The sequence below is a fragment of the Podarcis erhardii genome, assembly GCF_964252035.2.
Source record: "Podarcis erhardii genome assembly, chromosome: 8".
NCBI lineage: Eukaryota > Metazoa > Chordata > Lepidosauria > Squamata > Lacertidae > Podarcis > Podarcis erhardii.
The window spans coordinates 70,022,169-70,036,758 of NC_138499.1; the positions used below are offsets into that span (position 1 = coordinate 70,022,169).

The 14,590-nt window shown below is 43.7% G+C and overlaps 1 long non-coding RNA gene across 1 annotated transcript; it reads left to right on the forward strand.

Moving 5' to 3' along the window:
• Nucleotides 1–358: 358 nt before the first annotated feature.
• On the forward strand, nucleotides 359–4,222 carry LOC309348202. Its single transcript, XR_014159295.1, has 3 exons — nucleotides 359–560; nucleotides 3,278–3,384; nucleotides 4,150–4,222. It is a non-coding gene; the product is annotated as an uncharacterized lncRNA (long non-coding RNA).
• The last annotated feature ends 10,368 nt before the right edge of the window (nucleotides 4,223–14,590 follow it).

The window sequence follows — 14,590 nt, forward strand, 5'->3', positions numbered from 1 at the left end:
GAGTGCCTGGCGTGCTCTGGTCCATGGGGTCACAAAGAGTCGGACATGACTAAACGACTAAACAACAATAACAACAAGAGTGACTGAGGCAACCTAGTAAGATGTGTGGGGTATAAACAATAAAATTATCATTGTGGAATGGGACGTCCCTATTTTCATCGGAGAAATGTTGGAGGGTATGTGAAAGCGATTTGCCAAAAAGAGAGAAGCCTCTATGTTGTCAGAAGCCTTGAGATGACTGTAGCAGTGGCCATCCTTTCCAATGGCTGCTACAATCACCTGCATAGACCCCCTTCTTCAGTGCTACCCAGCTGCCACCATAGTCACTTGCTTGCTTCTTGGCAGCACTAGACTGCCTGAAGCAGCAGTAGAGAGGAGCACACAAGATATGGTGCCCTTCTTTCACCTCACAAGTTAGAGCTTTCAGCCATTACTTTGTACAAAGCAGCCCTCTCCCGATGGGTAAGCCTGTGAGCTGGAAGGCTTGGTTCGAGAAAGCCATCTGCTTTGAAGTGGGCGAAGAACCACAGGGCCACATTGGAGCAGTGTTAGAAACTGAGGTATGAAAGCTAAGAGCTAAATGGCACCTTAAACCGAGGTTATGGGCGCAACAAGAGTTTTTTTTAATAACAAGAATACAGAGCTGAAAATGAATGAACTGCAGCTAAAATACTGTGTTCATTTTTCACATGATCTAGTCCTTCCCCTGCCCAACCCCCAAATATTCTTAAGAGGGTCTCTTCTCCAGTCTTCAAAAAGTAGCTGGAAGTGGGGAGGCAGAAAAAGGTCCTCCTTTTCTTCCACTCTGCAGTTTTAATCTGAAATCTTAGGCACAGTTCTGCTCCCAGAGCTCAGAGATGAGATCTCCTGTCGCATAATGCACCTAGAAAAATGGGAATTTCGAACGCTGCATCAGAGCTATGGTGAGCACAGCACTCTGCCCTCAAATGTTGCATTTTTGTGGCGTGCGTGTAAAGCAAAATGCATCACGGCACCAAGATGAAAGAGGCCTTTTCAATTTAGCCACATTTTCAATTACATTTCTGAGTAGCAGGGACATTCCAATAGTATATAGCATTGCACCAGATACGGTAATGACACCCAAACTGCATTGAGCCATTAAAAAAAATGTACCACTGAACTGCCAGTGCTTCTAATTACATCCTACCCTTTAAACAAATGGCAGGTGGCCAATGAAATGCAAATATTCAAAAAATGGAATGTGTGCAGACAAAAGGGATGATTAAGCTGTGGTAGGACTTATAGTTATGTAAATGAAGATTTTTTCCCCCTCTCCAACAAGTTGTTGAGTCATCCCACGAAATGGAAACATTTGTCTGAATCACTAATTTGACAGGACTCACTTTGCTTAATATCAGATCATGCATTTTTTGTAATTAAAGTGTGGAATTGTCAGGAACGGGGCCAGAGAGCCCAGAATGCGGGCAGCCTCTCAGGATCTTTGCAGAACGCCAGCCAGAAGAGAGATTTGGCAGGTGCAGGTGCAGGATGGAATGAGGTCCAAGCAGAAGGCAAAGTAGGAGCTGGTCCAAGGCACAGAGGAAAGAGGATCCGGTCCTGTAATGTGAGGACAGATTATGCAGAAGGTAGAGAGACAACAAGAGAGGATTGGAGCCCAGGGCAGCAAACAGAAAAACAGAAAAACAACAACAACAATAGAAATATTTTAAGGACATTAAGAAATGGTTCCAAAAGGGTGAGGACAAAAGTATGACAGAGGTTTGAAGGCAAGCAAAGACAAGGAGCACCAGCTGCATTCTTCCTACTTTCTTTTGCTGACCCTGATGTGGGGCACTGGGTTCAGTGATATGCATTTAGATTTAAGGGCTGTCTGGCCAATACCTGGTGGCCTCCCTCAGCAAAATTGGGTCCAGAATATTGAAGTGCACCTGGTGTGGGAGGTGCTTGTCATTTATCTGGGATGACCTGATTCCTAGGACTAAGAAGATTCTAGGCTTCAGTGATGGTTTCAGGAACTGCTAGGGTTGTAACTCTAGGTTGTTTTGGACCTGTGTGTGGCTCCCCATATGGAAAGCCACAGAACTGAAGATTGGAGCAGCAATTGCCTCAACAGTTATGACCTGCAAGCTGGCCATGGGACCTTCCTGGGCAGGAAGGACTATAAACGGGCTTGGTTGCCTGGGACCTAGGTCTTATTTAGCTCTCCTGAGTGTACATTGCTTTGCCCCTGACTTCTGGTTTGATCTTCAGCAGTGGCTCCTGCTTGTCCCACAACTTCAACTTGCTCCTCAGCTCTGATTCCTTTTGCTCTTCATTGTTCACTCCCTGGCTAAACTCTTGCTTTCTGGCTCCTGAATTGTCTTGGACAACTGCCTATGACCCAGCCATGATACCTGACTTTGAATGACTAGCTGTCTCCTCCTCAACCATCCACGTGGAGCATGGAACCACTGCCTGACTCACAGGGCTTCTGGTTCAAGGGCTGTAGCAGAGGAATCAAAATTGAACTGGGAGCAGACAGATAACTAAGGGAAGTAGGGAGAGCCCTAATTGGACTTCATGAAGATGGTGTCAAACCAAGGTTTGGATTAACACGAGATTGTAAGAGGAGCCCTGCTGGATTAGACTAAAGACCAGTCTACCACAGCAACCTGTTCTCATGGTGGCCAAACAGATGTCTGTGGGAAGCCCACAAACAGTCCCTCAATGCAAAAACACTCTCCCTCTCATGTCCCCAGCAAGTTGTATCCATACTACCTTTAATAATGGAGGCAACATAGCCATTATTATGACAGCTTTATCCTCCTGAATTGGCATTATTATCTTTTAAATACATTCAAGCCAGTGACATTATTACACCTTGTGATTGTGAATGTGCACTGTGTGTTCTATCTTTTGTCTATCTCGAATCTTCCAATATTCATTCTTGTTGAATGACACCTGGTTCTGGTATTTTAAGAGAGGGAGAAAAATCCTCTCTCTCTCTACACCATACATAATTTTGTTCACCTCTATCATGTCCCCCATTACATACCTTTTTTCTAAACTTAAAAACATCAACCAATGCAATCTTTCCTCCTATGGAGCTGCTCCAGCCCGTTGATCAATTTGCTTGACCTTGCCTGAACCTTTTCTAGCTCTGCAATCTCCCTTTTAAGGTGTGGTGACCAGAAAGGTACACCGTAGTTCAAAGGTGGTCCCTCCATAGATTTGTATAATAGCATTTTGATATTGGCAGATTTACTTTCAATCCATTTCCTAATGATCCTTGACACAGAATCGGCCTTTTTCATAGCTGCTGCACACTGGGTCGACCTTTTCATCAAGTTATCCACCATAAGTCCAAGATTTCTTTCCTGGTCAATCGCCACCAATTCAGTTCACAATGGCATATATATGAAGGTAGGACTTTTTGCCCCAATGTTCATCACTTTGCACCAGCTTACACTGAGCTGCATTGGTCATTTAAATGTCCATTCACCCCGTTTGGAGAAAACCATTCTTGAGCTCCTCATAATGCCATTTTTAAAACTACCCTGAATAATTGAGCTTCGGTGCTAAACCTTGCCATCTCACTGCTCACATTAATGCCAGAACATTTATGAATGAGTTTAAGAGCACAGTTTCCAATTCAGCTCCTGTGGGACTCCATCCCACCATTATGAGAATTGTCCATTTCTTCTGTTCTTTACCAGTTACTGATCCTTCAGAGGATCTATCTGTGATTGCTAAACTTAATTGGGAGTCTTTGGTATGGAAGATCACCAAAGCTTTTTGGAAGTCTAAGTGTACAATGGCTACTGCCCACCCCAGCCCATCCACATGCTTATTCTGAATGAACTTTAACAGGTGACATAGACAGGGCTTACCTTTGCAAAAACCATGCTGATATTCTCAGTTGCCTAGCTGCTCTATAAAATTTGAGGCTTACAAAACTAAACGCTGCCCTCTGTACATCCTGGGAGTGGGACATGTTTGCAATTCTCCAGTATTGCATTCCATTCCAAAGATTTTCATATTTTGTACTGAGAGTCCAAAATACTGAAAGTCCTTGCTCTAAAATCCTCATATACTGCCTGGGTTTTAGCCTTACTCACTTCCAAAATATTTTAGTTGAGTTGTCAAATACTGTAGACTACCATCTCTCCCAACATTTTCTGTCTGCAGAGCTTTGTATGCCTGAACAGAGACGTCAAGCAATTTGAGAACTGCTGCTTCTCTCTTTCCCATGCATGCAGAGGTTGGTAAAAATAAGGATTTTGCTGCCACCAAGTGAGAGAGAGAAAAGGGGCTACTGGATAGATATCATACTAAATTTCTGAGGGTCTGGCAAATTGCTATGACACAATGGTTTTCTGACTTCAGCAAACCTCTTCCACAGTGTGAAGGCTTAGCAACCCATTCTCACTTACCTGAAAGCAAGCCCCACTGAACCTATTAGTAGATGTGTTTAGGATGGCACTTTAATTCCATTTTTTTTGAATTCTTAGCACCCACAACTCAGCTTACAGGCTTCATTTGTTTCAAGGAAGCCATTGTACAACAAAATAGGTATAAATTTGAAGTGAAGACATATTTTCATTCTCTGTCTCCCAGACTCTCCAAGTCCCTATTTTCCAGGGATGTCCCTGATTTACAGGAGCCGTCCCAGTTTCTGATTTGATCCTGGAATGTCCCACTTTTCCTTAGGATGTCCCACTTTTTTATTGGAGAAATGTTGGAGCGTATGGAGTTATTCGCCCCCCAAGCTGTCTGAAGGCAATCCTGTATTGGAAAGTTTTGTTTAATGTTTAATGATTGTGTCTTTATATATGTTAGAAGCTGCCCAGAGTGGCTGAGGCAACCCAGGAAGATGATTGGGGTATAAATAGTAAAATTATCATTATTCTCCTATTTTCATCGGAGAAATGTTGGAGGGTATGGTCTCTTTCTACTCTGCTCTTTCTACTTAAAAAGAGAGAGAGAGAGAGAGAGAAAGCGATAATAAATGCTATGGTGCTTCTGGGGTGCCTCATCTGAGGTCAAGCTGCAGCCAGTTGTGGGTCCTGATTCATAGTTGAAGAAGACAATTGTTCTAGTACACACCTTCAGTTCATATGGGGCAAAGGCGAGGCCTGTTTCAGTTTCCCAAGATGTAAGGCAGGGGACATGATTGAAGGTACCAGGGATGGAATCTGGGGACTTCTGCTTGTCAGGTGCACCAACTCTATTTGATTTTTGTTTGAAGGGGGCCCAGTGTAGTGAGCATTATAGCCTTAGCACCCAGCTCTACCAGAGTGCTGAGCCTCCTCTAGAGGATGTGATGTCACACACATGCAGCAGGGTCCCCTCAGTCACAGGGACAACTTGGTGCCTATGGTCACAGCCCTTCTTATGAGACTGTACCACACAGGTCTCGCAGAAGGGAAGTTGGATAGCAAGGGGAAGACAAACTATCTTCCTAACAAACTATCTTCCTAACAAACTATCTTTCTAACAAACTATCTTCCTAGGTTGACTTCCTAACCACTTCCTCACCAATGTAACCCCGAGAAGCTTCCAAGGGACCTCCCATTTCTCCAGCAGAGTCTGAAAAAAGGACCTGCTGCTGCGGTGTATATATCTCTCTCTCACTCTGTGAGAACTTAGGAAAAAATGATTTGCGTACCTGTTCCCACACATAGTCATCCACATGTCTATCGGCATGGTTAGTATTTTGAAAAGGAGAAAGGAAAAGTTGCTCAATAGTGCATCTATCAATATGAATAGCCTTAGCAAGCAATTGCAAAATTCATTCCAGTAATTTATCTGCCTGCATCAATGACCATTGACTGCTTGAAAATCAAGATCAATATTAATGATAGATTTTCAGTGCCATTCCTATGAACATATATTAATAAGCACAGCACAGAAATGATTCTTGACCCTGTGGCATAAAGGACAGATACTCAATAGCCTCGTGTCCTTGCCCAGAATGAACCCTGTACTTGGATTATGCTAATTAAAAACTAAACAAACTGCTGAGGTTTCGTATAATTAAGAGATGGAACAAGGCAATAAACAGCTTGCGGGTGATTTAGAGTTGGAGCCTTTTGATAACGGCAACAAATTGTTTCAGCCAACCTAAACTTCCTCTCTGTGCATTATTTATTTCACTGACCTGGAAGACAAGGGAATACATTGCAACAAGGGTGGCTTGAAAGCGATGTGCATAGACCCGGGAGACAAAAGCATTACTGGGCTATAAGCAAGTATTGACATGGCTGAAATGAGAGAAAGGTGAGCTCTCAGTGGGCCCCATTAAGTAACTGGGAAATCACCCGGGTTCAAGAGAGGGAGAGAGCATGATCAGAAGAACTCAGAAGAAATCTGAGAATTTGGAAAAATTGCCTTCCCCATTAGGAAAGGTTTGATTAACAAAAGTGTGCTATTGACAAATTCAAGGTTGTGCTAATGGGGTCACTTCCCCAGATCCTACTTGGATTCTCCTCCCCATTCCTAGCATCTTTTTCCTTGCCTCAGTGCAAATACTTTTACTCTATTAAAGAGATTCCCAAACTGGCCCACAGGAGGGCTCCTCAAGCTTCATACAGATGGTTCAGGGTTGGTCTGTGGATTTGTGGTTGAAAACATCCATCACGTTAAATGTTCCTATTGGTTTTTAATTGTATTTTTATGGCCGATATTGTTTCTTCTATTATTTCATTACAATTTGAATTAGATGGCATTGGAACGCAATACAGTGGTACCTCGGGTTACATATGCTTCAGATTACATACGCTTCAGGTTACAGACTCCGCTAACCCAGAAATATTACCTTGGGTTAAGAACTTTGCTTCAGGATGAGAACAGAAATCGCATGGTGGCAGTGGGAGACCCCATTAGCTAAAGTGATGCTTCAGGTTAAGAACAATTTCAAGTTAAGAACAGACCTCCAGAACGAATTAAGTTCTTAATCCGATGTACCACTGTACAGTATTATAAGAAATAAAAGAAGCGATTAAAAAGAAATGACGGTTACCATGGTCACATAAATTGTTAAGCAACCTGCCAAGATCCTCAGCAGTCCTCAAGTGGTCCATGGGGGTGAAGGAAGTTTGGGGATCACCAGTCTCTTAAATTTCATTGGCAGAGAAAAAGACACTGCAGTGGCTAAATTGGAACATGGTGGGAGAACCACATCCTTCAAGGTTCTTCACGGGTGTGTGTGTGTGGGGGGGGTGTTCAAGACCATTGGTCCACAACACAGAGGCTTTGATTTGTCTGCTGTGGTGCTCTGACCTCATTTACTGTAACAGGAGAATTGATGCTCTTGTGTTGCGTGTGAACAGAGAAGTGTATTCCAACAGAGGGATCCACAGAGGGACTGGATCATCTCATGTTGTGTCTATTTTGCCACGGTGACCCTGGCTTGGCATTTGCCCTGTGTTCCAACTTGCCAGCTCATAAAATTGCAGCAAAATAGACACATGTAACTCTCACCCATCATAGTATATGGTGGCGCACACTCACTCCCTGCCTGCCTTCATGGAAGTTATTTAAGGGAAAGAGTTACATTTCTTTTGAAACTAAGGTGGAACTAAATAAGTCATTGACTGACTGATAACACAAGGACTTTGGCTGAGCAAAAGGGCTGATGGATATCCCTCACTCCCATTTGTGCAGTCAGTTTCCCCAGAACTGAGCGCTGTCACAGCAACACCAATACTCTCATGCTTAAGTTAGTTATTGTGGGCTAGCTGTGCCACCTGGTGCTAAAGTCTGAGAGCTGCAGGGATGTGTTTGCCATGGTTTTCCTAAATTATGGTATACAGAAGACCTTTCACTTAGGCTGTGTTGTGTTGTTCTGGGGATGTGGGTGGCACTGTGATCTAAACCACTGAGCCTCTTGGGCATGCCAATCAGAAGGTCCCTTTCTCTGTCTCCGATGGAGGTGGTGGCATGGGTGGTGCAGGCAGCAGCGGCAGGGCAGAATCATAGAATCATAGAATCATAGAGTTGGAAGAGACCACAAGGGCCATCGAGTCCAACCCCCTGCCAAGCAGGAAACACCATCAGAGCACTCCTGACATATGGTTGTCAAGCCTCTGCTTAAAGACCTCCAAAGAAGGAGACTCCACCACACTCCTTGGCAGGTTGGCATCTTTTACCTCAAGCAGCAAAACAGGATGCACTGTCCCTGGAGCTGGCCCAGGATGCTTTGAGGCTCAAGGAAAAACAGAAAATGGATAAAGGAGTATACACACAGGAAGGTGATGGGCAGAAGGTCAAGGGCCCTGTGTGAGAGACAGGGTAGAGAGGATCCCTTAGGGTGGGAGGCTGAGGGAAAGGGACGAGGCTCCCAGGTAAGAGCTAGGCAAGTTCACTCTTCTGTGTGCAGAATAAAGATACAAAGAGCTTGGTACTGTCAAGTCTTGGGTTACAGATGCTTCAGGTTGCATTTTTTTCGGGTTACAGATGCGCCAAAACCCGGAAGTACCAGAATGGGTTACTTCTGGGTTTTGGCGTCACGCATGTGCAGAAGAGTTAAATCACACTTTGTGCATGCGCAGAAGCGCTGAAACGCAACCCGTGCATGCAAAGAAACAGCGCTGCGGGTTGCGAATACTGTGGGTTATGAACACTGCAGGTTGTGAACGTGCCTCCCACACGGATCACGTTTGCAACCCGAGCGTCCACTGTACTACTATATTCTTTTCTGCCTTTGTCTTTCTTTTCTTCTTTTCCTCTTTCCCACTATCTTGCCTATCTGTCTTCTTTAGATTAGTTAGGCTTTCATTGTATTTTAAGTGGGAAACTTTCAGGGAAAACATGATTTTGAAAAAAGGAAAGAAAATGCTACACAAACACACCCAGCCACCATGACCCACTCCTCCACAGCCCCTCTGTTGCTGCTACTCCCTCTTGGTGGCAGGGGGCCAATGGGCAGGCAGAAGGAGGGTAGAAAGAAGTGGTGGGGACAGCTAACAAGGGCAGGAGATAGTGAGCAGTACATGCCTCAGAGACTGGATCTGCCACCACTCCCAGCTGTCTGCGGCCTGTCGCCCTGAGGCAACTGCCTCATCACGCTTCGTGGGCAAGTTGGCCCTCTTGGAATGACCTGCATAAACAAGTTCAAATCTACATCTGAGTCACTACAGGATTCCAATTTAGGAGGGTAGCAATTTCGTTGTTGCCTCGTTCTTTCCCATACCACACTTGCCAAAAGGGTTGCTCTCACCTGCTGGTAATGTTAGCATGGTTTTATTTTAACGGTAGCTGTCCTCTCTGCTTTTCATCCTTCTTCTCAGTTCCTATGCTGAAAGTAAAGTGTGCCGCCAACCCAATTGCCTTGTCAAAGAAGGAGATGTATGAGTGATCTGTATTCGGCGCAAATCACTAAGGTGCCTGGGCGCCAATTCATTATAGCTATAATTATGTCTTACTCAAAAATGGGTGGCATTTTAAATGATATTCTTAACACTTTCCCCTCATGCCAAGGTCTTTACAGGATAGCTCGTCTTTATCTCACTGACCTTTGGTTACTTAGTGCAGTTTTTATGTTCAGTAATTGGACATGCCAATTAACTACCTATTTAAGGATAAAGGCTATATTTAAAATGAGTCTGGAATGCTGAAACGCTTCCCTCGGCAAGGGAAAATGGCTGAAAGGCCATGCAAATGAATGCACTTGTCAATGCTAGCAAATAAGGGTTCTATTTGCCCCAGTTTATTGAGCTGTTTTATAGCTGATTTGCCCAACTGAAGGAAGTGGGGAGGTGTTTCAGAGAGAGAACACCTGAAATCAGCTGGATAGCTTAGTTGGTTAGAGCTTGGTTGCTGATAACACCAAGGTTGCAGGTTTGATCCTGATAAAGGACAGCTGCATGTTCATGCCTTGCAGGGGGTTGGACCATATGATCCTCAGGGTCCCTCCCAACTCTATGATTCTGTGAGTTCACCATGAGCTCCTCAGATTCTCTTCCACTCCCAAATGCTAGGCAACCCACTGCAGGCTCAAATTGTGGGCGACAGGGGCTTAGAAATGAAAGAGGGAGCCGAATTGCCTCTCCACTTTCCCATTTCTCCATCTTTCACATTTCACATTTCTCCATCTCCTCAGAGTATTGCGAAAAGAACGATGTCAATCAACATTTGATGATTTCCTTCTACCGGTCAGCAATAGAAAGTGTCCTTTCATATTGCATCACGGTGTGGTACACTGGTTTGACATCAACTGATAGGAAGTGCCTACAGAGGGTGGTGAATACAGCACAAGATATTATGGGCTGTGTCGTGAATCTGCTGGATGAAATAGTGGAAGAATGTTGCCTCAGGAGAGTGAGGAAAATTCTCAGGGGTGATTCACACCCTGGCCGGCAATTTCTTGATCTCCTGCCCTCAGGCAGAAGATATAGAAGCATGATTAGTCGTACCAACAGGGTAAAGAACAGCTTCTATCCGTGGGCTGTTAGGCTGCTGAATGAAAAGATAACAACAGGGCAACTGACTTTCGGGTTTGGCGGGTGTGCGTCAGTAAACGAGGGGAATTAAGACTCTTAGTCTGAGTGGGGGGTGCTCGTGTAATCTTACTGTATACAAGTTGTACAAGTGACAATAAAGTATAAAGTATTTCAATTTCTGAGGGAGAATTTTGAGGGTGGAGCAAAACTCATGATCCAATGCCAGCCTTATCCAGATTTAGGAGGTATCAATGAGCCTGTCAATTTCAGTTTCCCTCCGTTTCTCATTTTTCTCCATCTTAAAATTTGTTCTTCACATTTCCACCATCAGTGTGATTATTATTATTTCTTTAAAAAGAAAAGTCATCTTGAAAATTCATCAGCATTTTAGTTCAAAGTTCAAATGAGGGTTTTCTTTTATTCATCCTATTTGTATCCTACTTTCAGGGGGATGTTTTAAATGAGCAACCAAAATGTTAAAGGGTAGGAATGCAAGCCTGTTATACAAACACACTCATCAGGGAGCCATGATGTGAAATGGTTTCCTAAGGTGACATTTTAGCCACATAACAACCCGGGGAAGTAGGCTAAATCGAGAGCCAGTGAATTGTCCAAGGACACCCATGAGCACAACAGCTAAAAAAAGTGTGTGCCAAGTAGTGGTTAGAGTGTCAGATTGAGGAGATCCAGATTCAAATCCTTGCTGATTGGTGACCTTGGGCCAATCACTGTCTCTTGACCTAGCCTACCTTGCAAGCTGGTTATGAAGATAGAATGGAGAAGGAGGCCATTTCGTTATTCCAACAAATAAAGGGGGGATATAAATGCAACCAACAGTGAGCAGCTATTTGAGTTCCTCATCCAATCCTACCCCCTTATCAAATGCACCATAAGTGACCCTCAACTAGCAAAGGATTCGAGGTAAGTGACCCTTGACGGCTTGCAGTCTTCAAACCTAAACTGAATATTGCCGCAATCTAATGTTGCTTAAGGTAAAGGGACCCCAGACCATTAGGTCCAGTCGTGACCAACTCTGGGGTTGCGGCGCTCATCTTGCTTTATTGGCCGAGGGAGCCGGCATACAGCTTCTGGGTCATGTGGCCAGCATGACTAAGCCGCTTCTGGCAAATCAGAGCAGCGCACGGAAACTCCGTTTACCTTCCCGTCAGAGCGGTACCTATTTATCTACATGCACTTTGATGCGCTTTCGAACTGCTAGGTTGGCAGGAGCAGGGACCGAACAACGGGAGCTCACCCTGTTGCCAGGATTCGAACCACCAACCTTCTGATCGGCAAATCCTAGGCTCTGTGGTTTAACTCACAGCGCCACCCGCGTCCCTAATCTAATGTTGCTAGACATCCATAATTTCCCGGATGTAAGGGCGTCCAGGCATCTGGGCGGAAATTGCTGAAATGTCTGGGAAAATCCAGATCAATGGCAGCCCATGCTGGTAGTGTAGATTTTGGTGAATTTCATTAAAAATAGCTTCTTCCTTCTTCTTTTTTAGATTTCGCAAAGCAAAGCTCAACATGTTTTTGTCCGGATTTTCCCTTTTTGAAAAATTGCAACCCTACTCAATCATTTATCTTCTCTCTTCGTCATTTAAACAGACGAGCAGAGTTGTACAGAAGTAAAGCATCCTCTCCAGTGTGATATGTGCTTTATAGCTGAAAAATAGCTTGGGGTGTATCAAGCTTTTGTTCCAAAAGCCACTGCAGATGGGATTTCTTTTCAGAGAAAGGAGGTTCTGCTATTATACTACCAAGCTGCGACAAGCAGGTAGGACATAAAATACTCACAAGGTGCTTATTATTGTGACTACCTGTGAACTGCATGTTGCAAGCAAGCTCATTAGAGTTGATCTTTTACTGTAGACGGGATGCAGAACCCCATTTTCAAACTCTATGTGGCTCGTCGCAAAGTGCCCCCATCCATTTCTTTTGTAAAGCGAACAAGGGAATACGCTAAAATGCACTTTATAGACAAATAAAAGGAACGCCTGGATCAGCAGAACGTGTTGGGCTTCTGTTTAATTTGTGCCCCCAAGGCTCCACCATTTATTGCAGCAGAGCAGGCGGATCTCTAGTCATCAACCTGGCTCCTATTATGGTTTAAGGCAGGGATGGGAACCAGGAAAGAGGGCACCCTGTTGGTTCTCCTGCATTTCTCACTGGTTTTTGATACCACTAACTGGGTTACCACAAAGGGATGGAACTAGGTGGGGGGGGAGCACAGTGGTTCTCGAGAGTTGAACTCATTCCCAAGAGATGGGATTGAGAAGATGGTGCTGAGGAATGTTGCTCTTCACTTTGGCTAGTGGCCTATGACTCCATCTTGCCCCACATGCTGTTTGACATCTACATGAAACTGCTGGGTGAAGTCATCCAGAGATTTGGGTTGTAAAGTCCTTGGTATGCAGGTGACACCAAATTCTATGTCTGATTTCCATGTGGTCCTACCAACGCATTTGAAAGGTTGAGCCACTGTTTGGTAGCAGTGAAGGGCTGGGTTAGGCAGAACAGAAACACAATATAATAATAATAATAATAATAATAATAATAATAATAATAATAATAATAATTTATTTATACCCCTCCCTTCCCAGTTCAAAAAAACGGGCTCAGGGCGGCCAACAACAAATTTAAAACACTTAATTGTAATACAACATAAAAGCAGCATAAAATACAGTATAAAAGCATGAATGACAATAAAATTCAAAGTTCAAAAATCAATTTGGGGGAAATCCATCCAATAAGCATTAGATAGTCACCAGGGCTAGCTGGCTGAATTAGTCCTACTTGGGCCAGCGAGGAGGCCAGGGGAGAATTAGCTGGTAATCTTAATAAAAGGGGAGGGGGAGGGAAGAGGAGGGAAATAAAAGATCAGGCTGAATTCAAATTAAAAGCCAGGCGGAATAGCTCTGTCTTACAGGCCCAACGGAATGAGGTTAAATCCTGAAGGACCCTAGTCTCATGGGACTGAGCATTCCGCCAGGTGGGAGCCATCACTGAAAAGGCCCTGGCCCTGGTGGAGGATAGTCTGACTTCCTTAGGGCCAGTGAGCTCTAAACTATGGTTATTCATGGAACTTAAGATCCTCTGCGGGGCATACCAGGAGAGGCGGTCCCATAAATACGAGGGCCCTAAGCCACAGGCAATATGGGGAATGGAAGAGACAGTGCTTAGCCAACCACAGTGAAGGGATGCAGCAAACATCAGTGACATTTGTTCTGAAAGTAGTTCAACCAAATTCATATTCCAAATTGGGTCATTGTGAAGTTTGGTGTTGTAACTACAGATCAAATATCACAGATAGAACTTCCATATTACTTCGAACCTAATACGTTTTAATGGAGCCAATTCACACATTCAGCTTCAAGTTATCAGGTCACCTGGTATTGATAAATCAAATTATATAGGTGAACAAATTAATTTATACATGAATATGGGCCCAATTCACACAATGGTTACAATATACAAAGCTTAGTTTTCCAGCTTGCATGTAACTTCAGTAACTTAAGGTTTATTTCCTTGTTTTATGACAGAGACAGAGGGGTTAACTTGGAGAAGTGTCAGATAAAAGAAATGTTCTTGTGTTAATGGTAATTTTATAGCTGTGGGATAATTATTTTCTTAATAAGACCGGGGAAAATCTAGTGTGTGTGAAGCTTCACAGCTTTAAAAATATCTATGTATGCTGAGTTACATGAGGCTATTTCTTTTGGGGACTCTTAATATCTAAGAGTTAGGTGCTCTTAACAAATTGATAAGCAGAACATTAGAAATAGTATATACTAACCTACGTTAGACAAATTAAATCAGGATTGGAATATATGTTGTTGGGGAAAGTGATATGCACACCCCTTGAGGTTTGGATAGGCAGTTAATGCTTCTATAATCATTGAGAGCATTCATAAAATTTGAACCGAGATGTTTTATAACACACAGCACAGATGTGAAAATATATGGGTGAGTCATTATTGTTCAGAGAAGTTTCATAAGACCATAAAAGAGCTGCCCAGGGGAAGGATGCATCACCTGTGAGAATGGAACGAGACTCAGAGAAGCCATAAAAACGCATCCTCAATTTATTTTATGCCTCATACATGCAGGGTAGATTCTCCCCTCAGATTGTTGCTAGTGCTTCAGCAAAGACTCTATCATGAGTCCTTCCGCAGTATTGGCAA